The following is a 15,879-nucleotide window of genomic DNA, read 5'->3' as shown; positions in this document are numbered from 1 at the left end:
CTTAGTTGCTCCACCGCATATGGAATCTCCCCGGACCAGGGCTTGAACCCGTGTCCCCTGCGTTGGTAGGTGGATTCTTAACCACCGCACCACCAGGGAAGTCCCTGCAGTACATTTTTTATCCTAGTCTTTCTTCCATTTGCTGCCCTGTAATACTTATAATTCCTACCTGCCTCCCCTACTTCCCTCTATAATCACTGAATTTAAACACATTCTAATATTAAGTTAAACATTGTCAGTTGAAAAAATAGCAACAGTAATAATAAAAGCTAACAGTTAAGCATTGGTTATGAGACAGGTACTCTTCTAATCACTTTATATATATATGTATTAACTGATTTTATTTTCACCACAACCCTAAAATACTGGTAGGTACTAACATTTGCCCCATTTTACAGTTGAGGAAAGTGAGACGCAAAGAGATTCTATAATTTGCTTAAGGTCACACAGATTGGAAGTGGTGGAGCCAGGATTCTAACACAGGCAGTCTGGCTCCAGAGTCCATACTCTTTTTTTAAAATTAATTAATTAATTAATTAATTAATTAATTAAGGCTGTGTTGGGTTTTCATTGCTGGACGTGGGCTTTCTCTAGTTGCGGCGAGCAGGGGCTACTCTTCGTTGTGGTGTGCAGGCTTCTCATTGTGATGGCTTCTCTTGTTGAGGAGCACGGGCTCTAGGCACGTGGGCTTCAGTAGTTGTGGCACGCAGGCTCAGTAGTTGTGGCTTGCAGGCTCTAGAGCGCAGGCTCAGTAGTTGTGGCACACGAGCTTAGTTGCTCCGCGGCATGTGGGATCTTCCGGGACCAGGAATGTCCCCTCCATTGGCAGGCGGATTCTTAACCACTGCGCCACCAGGGAAGTCCATGATTTCTCTTTCTATTATGTCCTTTTCTGTTTTTTGTTTTGCATACTATCTTTTTTTTACCTCTTATACCATCTTTTTGGTATCTTGGTGGTGGCTGCTTAGCGTGTGTAGATTGAAAGAGTAGCAGGGCTCTTCCTACCTTGCCTCAGCATTAAGAGGTTGATTCTGGAGATGATGATGCTATGATGAGGAAGAAGATGATAATAGTCTTTTTTTTTTTTTTTTTTTTGTCTTTGTTTTCGTTCTTACTATCTTTCATCATCCTGTCAAATGCTTTACAATCTTATCAGGTTCTTTTGTTATCTCTGTTTTATATGTGGGGAAACTGAGTCCCTTGAGGGGTTAAATGAATTGTCTAAAGTCTCGCCTGTAGGCTGTAAAAGAGCTAGGATTGAATTGAGCTGTTCAGAGTCTGAGCTCTTAACCACTAGGCTATACCACAGCTCTGATCACAGGCCCAACCCAACTTCCTCTTTTCTCTTGTTAATCTTGGAGGCCCAGGCCCCATCTCCTCACTGATCACGTGTCAGGAGCAATTCCTGGGCCTGCCTTTATAGCCTTCCAAACATATCCATTGCAATGTCAGCCTAAGGCTTTGGGAACAAGGAATTAATCTTGCGTGAATCAAGACCCTGCATTGCATTATTAATAATGGAGATAGAATAGCAAACAGATGCAGGGAGTAGAGGGACTATGCTGGACTTTAATTTATATTTTTAATAAGAACCTGCAGAGGATATTTAGTGCAGCTAGCCTGTACCTTTTTGTTGACAGATTTATTCCAGTTAAAAGAATACTGTTTTCTATGTGGCCTAAAGATTCTTACAGTCTACCTGCTTATGAGGTATGAGTCTAAGGCCCAAATGACATGAAGAACATAATTGAGGAAGTCCCATATTTCAGAAAGGGCAACCTCTGAATTTGAAAAAGGGCCTTTCTTTGTTTAGCAGTACCCTCGTATATGTGTGTCATTTCTATGTGATAAAACACTTTGATATTCAGATGTCATTCATGACAATAGTGAGACCTCCATTTGAGGTGAGGTCTCACACTCGAGCCTCGTATTTTCTGGTATTAAAACCTGCCACTAGAAGGATGTGGAAGGAATGTTCTTGGATATTTACCCAGTTCTGGTCTATGTTGCAGAAGTCAAAAGTACCTTTGTAATTGGCCTTGTGCTGGTGTGACTGGTCTCTTCTCGATCCTGGTAAATTTCTTGAAGAAAAGTTTGCTTTTCCAAACATTTCATGTGGTGAGCCCTCTTTAAAACTGATTCATTGATTCTCATATAATTTAGGGCTTGAAACTGAGGTCAGAAAGATGAGTGTTCTATCACCCAGCTTAAGTGCTAAGAGGTGTTGAATTGGAATTATGGCAAATGACTCTCTGGCAACATTCTTCTTACACTGCCTTTGACTTCTCATTCAGTGAAAAAAAAGGGCAGAAGCCTTGGTTCATTTATTCGGCATTTATCAAGTGCTGAAGTCCTATTTTGTACCGGACACAGAGCACCATAATAGATGTCTTGGGGATAAGATGCCAAGACAAAATTCCTGTCTTAAGGAGCACATGTTGTAGAGGGAGGATAAATGTAAAGAGATAGTTACAGTACTGGGTAAATAAATGCTGCAATCCATGATGTAGAACATGTTCTGGGAGCACAGTGGAGTGAGTGACTTATAGTCAGGCTGCTGGTTTGGAAGAAGCTCCAGGGAGGAAGTGAAGTTTGAGAGGAACCTTGTAGGAAGGGGCTGGGGTGAGATCTGCAGTCTGACACCTCTAGGGCACAAACATTCACTTTTGGAAAGGAGAGGAGATTTCAAAATCTTCTAGCCCAGTATTTCCAAAATTTTTAGTGCTGCCTTCATAACCTTTGCCACCTGTAGTATATTATCTACTTTATGTTTTCTTTAAATTAACCTCCCCTGATATAAATATATTTTTTAAAGTTAAATCAGGGCTTCCCTGGTGGCGCAGTGGTTGAGAGTCCGCCTGCTGATGCAGGGGACACGGGTTCGTGCCCTGGTCCGGGAAGATCCCACATGCCGCAGAGCGGCTGGGCCCGTGAGCCATGGCCGCTGAGCCTGCGCGTCTGGAGCTTGTGCTCCGCAACAGGAGAGGCCACAACAGTGAGAGGCCCGCGTACCGCAAAAAAAAAAAAAAGTTAAATCACTACCATATATGGAAACCAATATCACTTGCTGTAATTTAAAGGTAGTTATGGAAGTAAACACAGTGATAACAAAGCAATATTATTAAATTCTAGCTTAATACAGTGGCCTGTCACAGAAGATTCTGAGCCTGAGGCCAGCTTTCTCTTTGTTCAGGAGATTAGTAAGTACGAGCGAGGTATTAAAAAAGACATGCTAACACCAAATAGAACCTGGCCCTAGCTATGATTTAAAAAATTGAAAGACAGTTGAGAAGGGAATTTTTTTTAAAGTATGATTCAGTATTATTTCTTGTCGCAGACAAATGGGAAACACTGATCTAGTCCATCTCCCTTAAATTGTGCAGTTTAGAAAGTACAGTAGCCTGCCAAAGGCCATACAGCAAGGTAATGAGAGCAGCAGGGTCTCCTAACATCTAAAATGTTCTATGCTAGATAAACAACAAGGTCCTACTGTATAGCACAGGGAACTATATTCAATATCCTGTAATAAACCATAGTGGAAAAGAATATGAAAAAAGAACGTATATATATAAAACTGAATCACTTTGCTGTATACCAGAAACTAACACAACAATGTAAGTCAACTATACTTCAATTTTTAAAAAGTGTAAAAAATAAAATGTTCTATGCTTTCTTTCAATGTACAGGGCATTGTTCGTCTTTAAGGTAATAATTTAAGCAAACTTTTTCTTTTTAGTTTCTTTTTAGTTTTTTTTTTTTGCGGTACGTGGGCCTCTCACTGCTGTGGCCTCTCCCGTTGCGGAGCACAGGCTCCGGAGGCGCAGGCTCAGCGGCCATGGCTCACGGGCCCAGCCGCTCCGCAGCATGTGGGATCTTCCTGGACCAGGGCACGAACCCGTGTCCCCTGCATCGGCAGGCGGACTCTCAACCACTGCGCCACCAGGGAAGCCCTCTTTTTAGTTTTTACTATATTGCAGGTTAGTGCTAAGTTCTTTTTTTTTTTTAATGTCTTTGTTGGAGTATAATTGCTTTACAATGTTGTGTTAGTTTCTGCTGTATAACAAAGTGAATCAGCTATACATATACATATATCCCCATTTTTCCTCCCTCTTGTGTCTCCTTCCCACCCTCCCTATCCCATTCCTCTAGGTGGTCACAAACCACCGAGCTGATCTCCCTGTGCTATGCGGCTGCTTCCCACTAGCTATCTATTTTACATTTGGTAGTGTGTATATGTCCATACCACTCTCTCACTTCATCCCACCTTACCCTTCCCCCTCCCTGTGTCCTCAAGTCCATTCTCTACATCTGTGTCTTTATTCCTGTCCTGAGTGCTAAGTTCTTTATATAAAATTATCACTTTATATTATCCTCATAGTAATTCTATGACATAAGGAATTCTTATTACCTCTTGCTCATAGATATAGAAATTTAGGCTTAGAGAACTTACTGCACAGGTGGTAAATTGACAGTCAGTTCTAGCAACCCCAAAGCCTATATTCTTAGCTACTGTTCTGTATTGCCTTTCCATTTTAATCAGTCAACAGCATTTATTAAATGCCTACTGTGTACTTCTTCCCATTAAGATCTTTCTTTATCCTCACAGCTTGTTGAGGACAGGGACAGGCAGAAGCCTAGGGGTCCCCTGCGTTTCTTCTTGCTCCTGGCAGGCTTGCTTCAGCGAGCAGAAGGGGAGCAGCCCCACCCTGGTAGCCCGGAGAGGGGAGAAGAGTAAGCTGACTGGATGAGCCCTGGTTTGGCCAGTTCCATCCAAGTTCTTTCCCTATTCACAGTCACTAAAGGAAATAGGGCAAGAGAGCACTTGTTTGGATTAAAGGTTCTTAAGAGGCTGTTTCTAAAGTTGGAGAGATGGAGCAAGTTGCAGTTCGGGGCAGCCACACGGGAGATCAACGTGCTTTTCTAGGAACCCTAAGGCCACCGCCAACTGACTTCAGCAGGAGAGACTGTCCTGGTGCTCTTCCCCCCAGCTTGGGAGGTGTGAGACAGCTGAGCTTCAGCTGCCAAGTGCTTGTCGGAAGACTGCAGCTCTGGCCCTTCCCTTTGTGGCCAGGCAGCTGTGGGCTGGAATGTGCGGATTTGCAGAGCTGTGGAAGAGGGGGGCTTCAGCACCACTCTCCGTGAGGATTTCTGGCTGTCCCCGGTCCTGCCAGCAGCCCTGGCTAGACCCAGACTACAGGGGGCCTAACCAAGGCACAGGAGGCTGGCTAGTTGCAGAGTGTGTTTGTGATCTCAGGCAGACTTCCCTGGTGGGATTCCACTGCGCAGGTCATCCGCTGTATGCGCCAGGCTGGTTCCAAAGACAGCCTTTGTGTGGTGTTGGCCTGCAGGCTGGCAGCTCCACAGGGTAGAGCCCACACCTCAGCTCTACCTCCATGGTCGATCTGGGCTCTGCCCCACAAACGCTGGCCTCTTGGCAGGTATGTCCACGGAGTGTAGAGTAGTTCTTGCTCCCTTGGGGCCTGGAACTGCTGCTGACTGGCTCCCCGTGGCTGCCTCTGCTGGGCTGGTGGATAATCTCTTTTTCCCTTTGGGTTTCTCCCATCTGGGCTCTGCACTAAATGAGTTATTTATTAAAACACTGGATACAGATTAACTTTTCCACTTGTTGTTTTGTGTGGCCTTGGTCCCCTGCAGTTGGGAAATGCTAATTTGCCTTCCTCAAAGCTTGGTTGGCAGGAACCTTTTAACATGCCATTTCATTCCCTGGGGTTTCCAGTGGAGATTTTGCCTTTGCCATAACATACCTGCCCAGGAGTGTGGTCTCTCCTCTGGTTGGCCTTTGCTTTCTTTCCAAAGCTCTCTGGAGCCTGACAAGTGGAATTCCTCTCTAAGCCACCCACAGATGGCAGGTCCCAGCCCTCCCCCTAGCTGGGCACAGCAGGCCGAGGAAGAGCTTTGTAGGTTCACTGGGAGGCAGGCCTCCCTGAAGCTTTGGTCCCTCCCTCTGTCTTTCATCTCAGAGGGTTTAGTTTCAGGATGATTGTGTGAATTGGTGGTGCTCTCTGCTAAGGACACGTGGCCTGGCCTACCTAGAAAGAGTGGGGCACCCTTGGTCTTGGCCTGGGGTGGGAATAAGGGCCAGCAGTGGGGATAGAGCTCTCCCTGAGGCTGAAACCACCACTCTGGGCTGGATTTCAGGCCCCCAATCTCTGAATTTTGAAATGTTGAGAATTCCTTTTCTTTTGTAACCACAGGAAGACCTGAGGCATTGTGGGGTTCCTAGCAGATCTGTGTGGGTGTGTGGCCTCATTCTTTGTAAAGCATTTCATTTGCAGCATGGATTCTCTCTTCCTCCATGGAGTAGAGATGCTAAATTCTCCTATTCAAGGAGTCCTTCAGCAGTAAGGGGGCAGTTGGGAGGAGATTCCTTGAGCTGGCCCAGTCAAACTGACTTAAAAGTCGGAGAGGCCTGGTTATTCAGGAGTGACTGCCAGGCTGTCAGCACTGGGAGAGTTCTTCCTCTTCCTGCAGAGAGAGGCAGAAACTTGGAAGCCTTCATGGGTTTGATGTGATCAGATCTCTCAGCCCCAGGATTCTTGCCTGCCAGCCCACCCTTTTAGACTCCCATCTTCCACGCCGCAGCTTTTCCCAGGCATGCTCGTCCTCACACCTGCCGTGTTCTGGGTCTGGGTTTGCCAGCATCTCCTTTGCCCAGCATTCTGACTCAGAGGTCCTGACTCAGGACTTTGGCCTTTGGCTCCTAAATTCATTCCTCTGTCCTGCCTTTGAGGTCTCCCAGTCAACTACGTTTCCTGTTTCAGTAGCTCCGTTCTGATGTCTGGTCCTAAGAAGTGTGTGGAGAGGTCTTGTCCTCTCTGACCTGAGCCCCACGGGAGTGGTCTCCTCACCCCTGCACATACTTTCGAAGCTCGCTGACCTGCTGCCGAGCTCTCCACAGAGCACCAGGCTGCGCGGCACACCCCACCAGCAGAGATAATATATCCCAGTACAGGCAGAACACTGGAGAAGGTGATGTGTTTGGGTGGGGGACAATGAGAAGTCATACCGAGCTTCTGTCCTTGAAAAAACCCAAGATCTGCTTGATATGAGATGGCAGAGTCCCTGGGAAAGAAGACGACAGTGAGGATTGGGGCTGGAAGCAACTTAAGGCTTTGCCTGACTTCTGTGACTTTGTGGCTGTCTCCCCTCACCCTGTGGTCCTCAGTGCTTCATTAAAACATGTAATAATAATTGCAGACTACTTGTAGCTCTTACTGTGTGCAAGGCACTATTCTAAGTGTTTTATATAAATTCATTTCATCCTTACAACAGCTCCATGGGGTAGATATTATTAATCTTATTTTACAAGGAAACTGAGGCACAGAGATGTTAAGGAAATAATCACCCAGCCAGGGAATGCTGGAGCTGGGCTATCAACCTGGGCAGTCTGGCTCCAACAGTCCTCACCCTTCCCTTTCTCTACCTGTGTGGGTGTGTGGAGGAAGGTCCCCGCTTGGACCTCTATTACTATCGTGCGCCTCAGTTCAAAGGTATCTTGGATTAATGGAGTGTGAATAGTTAAGCAGGAAGAGCTTTGTAGGGGAAATGTTGAGCTGAGTGTTGAAGCAACTTTGTAGAGAAGAAAGAGTTCTGTCGGGAATTGGCAAGAGGGTAGGTGATAGGATCCTGTGTCAAATTCAAGTCAAGGCTTCTGCAGCCTTACTGTGGTCATTTTTAGTGAGTTCCCAGGAAAATCTGCTCTTAAGAGTACAAAGGTGATGCTTCTGGCTTGGATGTTAAGTTCACATGGTCATGCTTCCTATGTGGTCAAGGATGTGCCCCAGCATTCCCACAACCCAGAGCATATGTTGCCCAGAATGTGTGGACTATCTGATCATTCTCTCTGGGGAGGAGGTATAGAAATGAGGAACACTTCAAAGCTGGGAGTACCCATACCTTCTAGCTGAGCTGTCTGTAGGGCCGACATGGGAAGGATTTTTATTCTGAAATAAAGTTGTCTTGTCATCCTGCAGAGTGATATAACCAGCAGAGGATATATTTTTCCTCTGTCCTTATATCGATGCAGACTGTCACATCATTTTTTTTTTTTTGCGGTACGCGGACCTCTCACTGTTGTGGTCTCTCCTGTTGCGGAGCACAGCCTCCGGACGCGCAGGCTCAGCGGCCATGGCTCACGGGCCCAGCCACTCCACGGCATGTGGGATCCTCCCGGACCGGGGCATGAACCCATATCCCCTGCATTGGCAGGCGGACTCTCAACCACTGCGCCACCAGGGAAGCCCCACATCATTTTTTAAAGCATTTTAATTCCTGTATAGTAGGTCCCCTACATATGAACGAGTTCCACTCCAAGAGCACATTCATAAGTCCAATTTGTTTTTAAGTCCAACAAAGTTAGCCTAGGTACCAAACTTTCACAGATAACACCAGACACGTGAACTAACTTACGTGATCAGACATGCAAACACACGTTCGCATCTTAGAAAGTTCACAACTTGAAGGTTCGTATGTAGGGGACTTACTGTAATGGTTTTTTAAAACTAATAGGCTTTATATTTTAGAGCAGTTTTAAGTTTATAGAAAATTGAACAGACAGCCCAAAGAGTTCTCATATACCCTTTCTCTCCTCTGCTTATAGTTTCCCTTGTTACTAATTCCCTTGCATTAGTGGTATATTAGTTACAATTGATGATCCAGTATGGTACATTATTACTAGCTATTGCCTTCTAGTTTACATTATGGTTCACTCTTTTTTTTTTTTTTTGCGGTATGCGGGCCTCTCACTGTTGTGGCCTCTCCCGTTGCGGAGCATGGGCTCCGGACGCGCAGGATCAGCGGCCATGGCTCACGGGCCCAGCCGCTCTGCAGCATGTGGGATCTTCCCAGACCGGGGCATGAACCCGTGTCCCCTGCATCGGCAGGCGGACTCTCAACCACTGCGCCACCAGGGAAGCCCTATGGTTCACTCTTTTTGTTACATAGTTCTGTGTGTTTTGACAAAAACATGTCCTGTATCCACCATTAGAGTATCATACAGAATAGTTTCACTGCCCTAAAAATGCCCTGTGCTTTTTATTCTTTCTTCCCTCCTCCCAGACCCCTGGCAACCACTGATTGTTTTACTGTCTCTTTAGTTTTGCCTTTTCTGAAATGTCATGTAGTTGGAATCATACAGTATATAGCCTTTTCAGGTTGACTTCTTTCACTAAGCAATATGCATTTAAGGTTCCTCTATGTCTTTTTGTGGCTTGATAGCTTATTCCTTTTATCACTGAACAGTATTCCATTGTGTGTATATACCATAGTTTATCCATTCACTTTATTGAAGGATATCTTGATTGCTTCCAGTTTTTGGCGATCTTGAATAAAGCTGCCATAAACATTCATATGTGGGTTTTCTGTGGACATAAGTTTTCAACTCATTTGGGTAAAATTACTGGATCACATGGTAAGACTATGTTTAGCTTTGTAAGAAACTACCAAACTGTCTTCCAAAGTGGCTGCACCATTTTGCATTCCCATCAGCAATGAACAAGAATTTCTCTTATTCTGTGTCCTCACCAGCATTTGGTATTGTCAGTTTTTTGGATTTTAGCCATTCTAACGGGTGGAGTGATATCTCATTGTTATATCAATTTGCAATTCCCCAGTGACACATGATGTTGAGCATCTTTTCATATGCTTATCTGACATCTGTATGTCTTCTCCAGTGATATATCTTTGTTTTTGTTCTTCGTTTCCTCCCCCTCCCCATTCTACCCCCCCGAACACAAAACCCCTTTTTCTTACATCATGGGTTCAGACAGTGTTTTCTGGCATATTTTCCTTTTGGTCACTTCTCAAGCCATTAAGTGAGTTAGTTCCCCTGAGTAGGTACTGAGTCCACATCTGAATCCCTCCATCTCGGTGGGTTTTAACTGGGGTTGGCCCGTGTGTTCTGTACCTTCTTTTCCCTAGTGGTGGTGTCTTTCATAAAGTCTGTAGCTGGTACTGGATAGGCTGGTAGCCTACAACTTCAATCCCAAGGTTCAAGATTGATATGCCCTCCAGTACAGACACTACAAAGACTGGTGTGCAAGCTTGTCCAACAGCAGACCCTGGCAAGCTTAATCTTGTCTTAGATGAGAAATGAGTACATCAGGCTCCTTAAGGCCCCAGCCAGACCTCAAACTCTGTTTTAGCTGAACCAGCATCAAGAAGACTCTTTAAAGTCCAAAACTTTGCTGGCCTGTACTTTTCCTGTTCCATCCATTATTGTTGTCACTTTTTAGTTATAAATTTGTGTTTTTTCATTTACAAAGACAGACAGTCGAACCATTTTACCAAAAATGTTGGAAATTAGAGAAGGAAGAAAAAAAATCATCCATAATCCTATCACCTTTTGTTTGCGATCCTACGTCTGTCCTTATGATGATTTCTGTAAACAGTTCATTGTGAGCGATGCTGTGCCCAGTGTATGCAGGGCTTCTGTCTTACGTGAGTTTCTCAGTTTGAGACTAACATCTTCCAAGGCTTCCCTAGTACTTGGCTCATGCTATTTTCTAAGTTCATCTGGCCCACGGCTGCTAGGATTTCCAAATTCTGAAAACAGCACTTTTGCTTGGGATGATGGCTCCTACCCATTGTCATGTTGCATTAACTACATCCGTTTCTCTTGCTGCTTGACTTCTCACGGAAGTGAAGAGCGGTTGAGGTAGTATACGTACCAACTGTGCTGGCCACCCACCTCTCAGTTAATACCTCCATCCTTTTAATGCAAATCACCGTGCATGGTGGTGGTAGTCCTGAGAGTGTGTGCTGTTCCTCTTGTTGTTTGCCCCTTAGAAACTTGATCAGTGATTAGATTTGGTGATCACTGTCACCTGGAAATTAATACCGCAAGCCTCCTTGTCTCTCCCTTTCTTGGGTGTGTGGATACAGAAGACTGAGACTGGGCTTACAGAGTGCCCCAGGTTCCTGGTACCCAAGTTATACAGAAGGTTCACAAGTATAAGCACAATTGCCAAGAGACAGATAAGATCCTTCTCAGGTAATTGCCTGAAATAAATGAGCTACCACTTAGGACTTTTGAGGCTTTCTGCCATACATAGGAATCAATAATATAATAATACTGTCTGTTTGCAGCAGGATCTGATCAGTGGATCTAGGAGAAAGGATGGCCTGCTGTCCTTTCCTGGCACTGGGTCTACCAGGTGATGGGTGGGTACACTTGGTTCCCATCCAGCATTAATCACTGGCCTGTCTTCTTCATTTGGAGGGTCAGCCGTTCACTCATTACAGGGTTAGTTGTTATTGGGGTAGTTCTGGGTATGAGGTACGTAGTAATGAAAAGCATACTCCTGGTCTGGTCTGGTCTTCATGGGGCCTCCAGTCTTTTGGCTGAAGTGTCCTTGAGCAGGGAAACAGTGCAGAGAGGTGGGCTGGTTACCGCCTCAGAACCTTAGGTGTCACGCGGAACCTCCCTGCCTCCTTTTCTGCGGTCTGTCCCTTGAGGCCTAGTGTGGGGCTCTTTGCGAGCAGGAGTCCTGAGGCTCAGAAATGAGGCCAGGCCTATGTTTGGGGTTGGGCCGTTTCCTCATTTGTAAGTGAGAACATGGGTTCATAGCAGCTGCTCAGAGGGATGTGGTTCACTGGACTCCAGGCCCTTAACTAGCAGGTTAGTGTAAGCTGGTGGCCTTCAGAGGTCCTTTACCTTCCTACTCCCTCCCGTGTCACTCAGGCCTCTTGAGTCCCCGTCATAGAACCAACTTTGCCATAATGAGGCCAGTCAAGATGTTTTTGTTTCTCAAGTGCTGACCTCCATGTGATGCCTGGACGTGCTTGGAGCCTTGCCTCTGACCAGCAGTTTCCCTTACTCTGATCTCAGGCCTTTCAACATGAGGTTAGGAGCTCAGGAGCCATGCCTGTGGGGAGGGGTAACTACTAGAGAATGGGGCCTGGCCCAGGCTGCCGGTCCCAGGGGATCAAGCTGGCTGGCTGCACTTTCTGCCTGTGATGGATCTGACTCCTAAATGCTTCTGAAAAGCTTGATTGGTTAGAGGACAAAACAGTGAAATCTGACAGACAACACCATGGCTTGCCCTAACCCCTTCTTCTTCCCGTTCTAGCTTTTTCAATATATCGGATTGCAGACGTGCTGGATTCCCACCCTCCTGGAGCCAGTCTGGCAATTTTTCATTCCCGTAGCCAGGGGTTTTGCACAGAGAAAAGGCCCAGAAGGAAGGCAGTAGATGAGCAGGGAGCCTTTGGGGTTCGAGCTTTACAGGAGCATTGCTAATGTGGATCCCTTAGTTCTATGCCAGCTCTGTGGCTGGGGGCAGTGTCCACACCATGTCCCTCCTCTGCCATCCAGTGGCCTCCAGTCTCACTTTAGTAATAGCCAAAGGCCATTGCTGCCAGGATTCTTTTATCCACCTCATCCCCTGCTGCTCTCCTTCCTCATTGTGCTCCACCCACTCTAGTCTGCTGCTGTTCCTCCAAAGTGCCAGGCAGTCTCCTGCCTCAGGGCCTTTGCACCTGCTCTCCCCATGTCTAGAAAGCTCTATTCTCAGATAGCTTCATGCCTTACTCCCTCACCTCCTTAGGTCTTTGCTCAAATATCACCTTTTAGTGAGACCTTACCCGATCTCCTTATTTAGAATGGGAACCCTGAACCCCCCTCCATGAAGCAGTATCACCTGCTTAATTTTTCTTTAAAGCACTTATGACCATTTACCTTATTTTACTTAGTTGGCTTGTTTGTTGTCTGTCTGCCCTCCTTCCCACTAGAATGTAAGCTCCCTTAGGGAAAGGATGTATACCAGCTTTATGCATTGTTTCCCCGGTGCATCAACAAATGTTTGTTGAAGGAATGAATAAATGAAAAACTAAAAAAAACCTTGCTTTGGGATTTCTCTGGCTGCTGGGAAAGCATTCTCACAGCAGAGGCAAAGAATTCTTCTGGTCCAGCACCAAGTCTGAGCGTTTAGCTCACTCGGGGATTTCTTCAGTTTGGACCCATGTACTTGTAATAGGGTTGATACTCCATGGGCATTTTCATAGGAGTCAGAGCCTTTCTCTGGGAGGAGGTGTGTGATTTTGTTAAAAAGGTCGGAAGCTTGCTTTATCGGGGTGGGGGAGAACCCCCAGCACCTAGCACGGTGCTTGGTATATGGTAATCCCTTAATTGATTTCCTGAAGTGTGTTTAGTGCACATTACCTTTTAAATGCTGGGGCTGTCATGGGAGCAAGACAGGCAAGATTTCTGTTTTCATGGATTTTACATTTTAATAGGAAGAACATGTAAAAATAAGTACAGTTTTAGATAGCGCAGGTGCCGTGTTGAAAATAAAGCAGGGAGGATGTGCTGCAGATACCCAGGGAGAAGTAGGGGTTGAGGTGGGTGGAGAGGTTGCGTTTAGCAGGTAATCAGTGACGGCTTTTCCTTGAAGACACATTTGAACTGAGACTTCAGTGACAAAGTGGCAGCCAGGGCTGTCATGTCTTGCAACTCTAGGGGCACCGTTCATATTATTCAGTGCAATTTGTGCTCCCTGGAGTTGTACAATGCTCTGGTCACCCAACCGTGTGAAGATTGTAGGCAGTGAAAATTGTTAGTTCAGAGGCCCTGAGGTAGGAAGGACCTTGAGGTGTTCAAGGAACAGAAAGAAGGCCAATATGCTTGGGGCTTGGTAAGAAGAGGACAGCGGAGCAAGACGAGGTTGGAGAGTTTGAGGACAATACAAAGAACGTGACATTCAACAAATTATCTGTTATCTGTTGACTGATGAGGGAAGCAAAGGGATGATATTATGGGGGCAGGAGTGGGGTTTTAGGAAACTTTTCTGGTAATTTGGGAACTCAGCACTGGTGTGAAGGCAAGAGAACAGAGTTGAGTGATGGTTTTATTTCCCTAAAAAGAAAACAGCAAAGTGGCTCAAAGGAAATACCATTAAGATATTTGAGTCTAACTTTGGCAGTGACTAAGAGGAAAGCTCATTGCTTTTTAATACTGTCTTATCTTGTTTGTCATTGAACGTCTCAGCCTAATTATCTCTTTGGACAGAAATGGGAATATTATTATCATTTAGCATTTGCTTAGCTGTGACATGATGTGCCCATGTACAGAACACAATAAGTACAATCCTTGCTTTTGGGGAACTGAGATGCTGAAAAAGATTTGTTTCTTCCCATTACCCTCTTTCAGGTGTCTCGATCTGGGGTGGCCGACTTCCCAGAGTCCTGGAGGCTAGTGGGTGGACAGAAAGTCCTTGGACAGAATGCCCTGGCTCTTGGGTCTGTAAGAAGCCCCCAGGCTGTACACCTGTGTGCAGACAGCACCTCGCTTCCCAAATCAGACTGTGATCTTGCCGCCATTGGCCTAGCCTGTCTTTTTTTTTTTTTTTTTTAAAAAGATCTTTGTATAGATGCTGCTTTAGCCCAAAGCCAAGAGTGGGGGCTGTCATAGTGATGCCAAGGAACTCAAGCACCAGGCTCTTCCTTGGCCCAGAATTCCTATAGAGCACGGGGCGGACTTGGAATCCCTCTGGGGACTGACCATTGGGTTCTTTGGTGGTGGATGGGAGTAGAGGAAAGAAGGTACAGTCGGTCTCCAGTAGGGTGGGGTGATCAGCTTTCACCATTCTGCAGAGAAAGCGTCTGCTGCTCTTAGCTTGGTGCTTTTCTTAGATTCAGTTCTCAGTCTGGGAAGCTCTTTGCTCACTGAAAGCCCAGGATAGAGTTAAGCCACCCTAAGTGTTGGGAGCCAGGTAGTTTGTTTAGCTGGGTTCTCAGCTAAATCAGTCCTGGGAGCTACTGTTTTTAAACTTGAGGAATGCTGTGGGAACATGGTACTTGGCTCCCAGCAAGGGATCTCAGGAAACATCTACATGAGTAGGCAAATGCATTCCACGAGTCTGGTTGTAGTAGAAAGAGTATCTGCTACTCAGAGTTAAAACTCAAAGGTGCCTGCCCCGCATTGTAGACTCATGAGAATCCCAGCTCAGTGTGAGGGTGCAGAGTCTCAACTGATATGGTTTTTCTCTTTCTTTCTTTTTTTCCCTTCCTTTAAGATTGTGCAAAATTCATATAATATAGCTGGAAGTGTTTTAAAAATCTTAACTATCAGAATATTACCATATAAACATACTGGAAAAGAATTTTACAAAGTTTTATTACCTTGAATAGTACTTGTGTAGTCGCCAAACACCATTCGAAAACAGCTCATGAAGTATCTATCAGTAATTGTGAATTGTTCAAAATAAAGACATAATCTTTGCAAATGTTTATTTTGTAATTGTTTACTGAATTCTGTTGTAATGGCTTCACTCAAAGCATGGAAGCAGTCAGGAAGAATCTTGGGCCTGGTTTGAGGGATCCAAGGTCAGGAACTTGGGCAAAGCTGGAAGATCCAGGCAGCTCTTGAAGGACGGAGCTGATTAAGCTGCAGAGTCTAGAGGGTAGGGAAGCTAGAGGCATCTGCTGTTGTTCTCAGGGAGAAATGATGAGCAGGACTGCTTCTACTGAGCACTAAGCAAGGGAAGGATGAATACTGGCCTCTCTGTTTGTGTACTTGCTGGTGCTGGACACTGTGCCATCCATTAAAAGCCTCCCAACTGCCCTATGAAGCAAATATTCTTCTCCCAGTTTAATAGGTGAGGAGACTCCAGGGCACATGGAAATTAACTTGCCCAGGGGTCAGCTAGCAAGTGGTGGAGCTGGACTTTGTGTCAGCTCAGGTGACCTCCACTGCCCGTATGCTTGCCTATGTCACTGGACTCTTCTCTAGCATCTTATTAGGACCCTAGGGTAGTACAATTTTATGCAATTTCTTCCCTAAGTCCACCCTGGGACCTCCAGAGGGTTCAAAGAGCCCAAGAGCCCAAGACTAAGAATCTCTTGTGTCTCCCTTCCTCACTT

The 15,879-nt window shown here is 45.6% G+C and overlaps 1 protein-coding gene across 4 annotated transcripts in view; it reads left to right on the top strand.

The window, feature by feature from the left end:
- SUFU (SUFU negative regulator of hedgehog signaling) overlaps positions 1-15,879 on the top strand; it is a 110,811-nt gene that overhangs the window by 5,539 nt on the left and 89,393 nt on the right. The window lies entirely within an intron of this gene.

The sequence above is a fragment of the Stenella coeruleoalba genome, assembly GCF_951394435.1.
Source record: "Stenella coeruleoalba genome assembly, chromosome: 16".
Classification (NCBI taxonomy): domain Eukaryota; kingdom Metazoa; phylum Chordata; class Mammalia; order Artiodactyla; family Delphinidae; genus Stenella; species Stenella coeruleoalba.
Note: the sequence above shows the minus strand (reverse complement) of the source record. Positions and strands in the feature narration are given on the sequence as shown.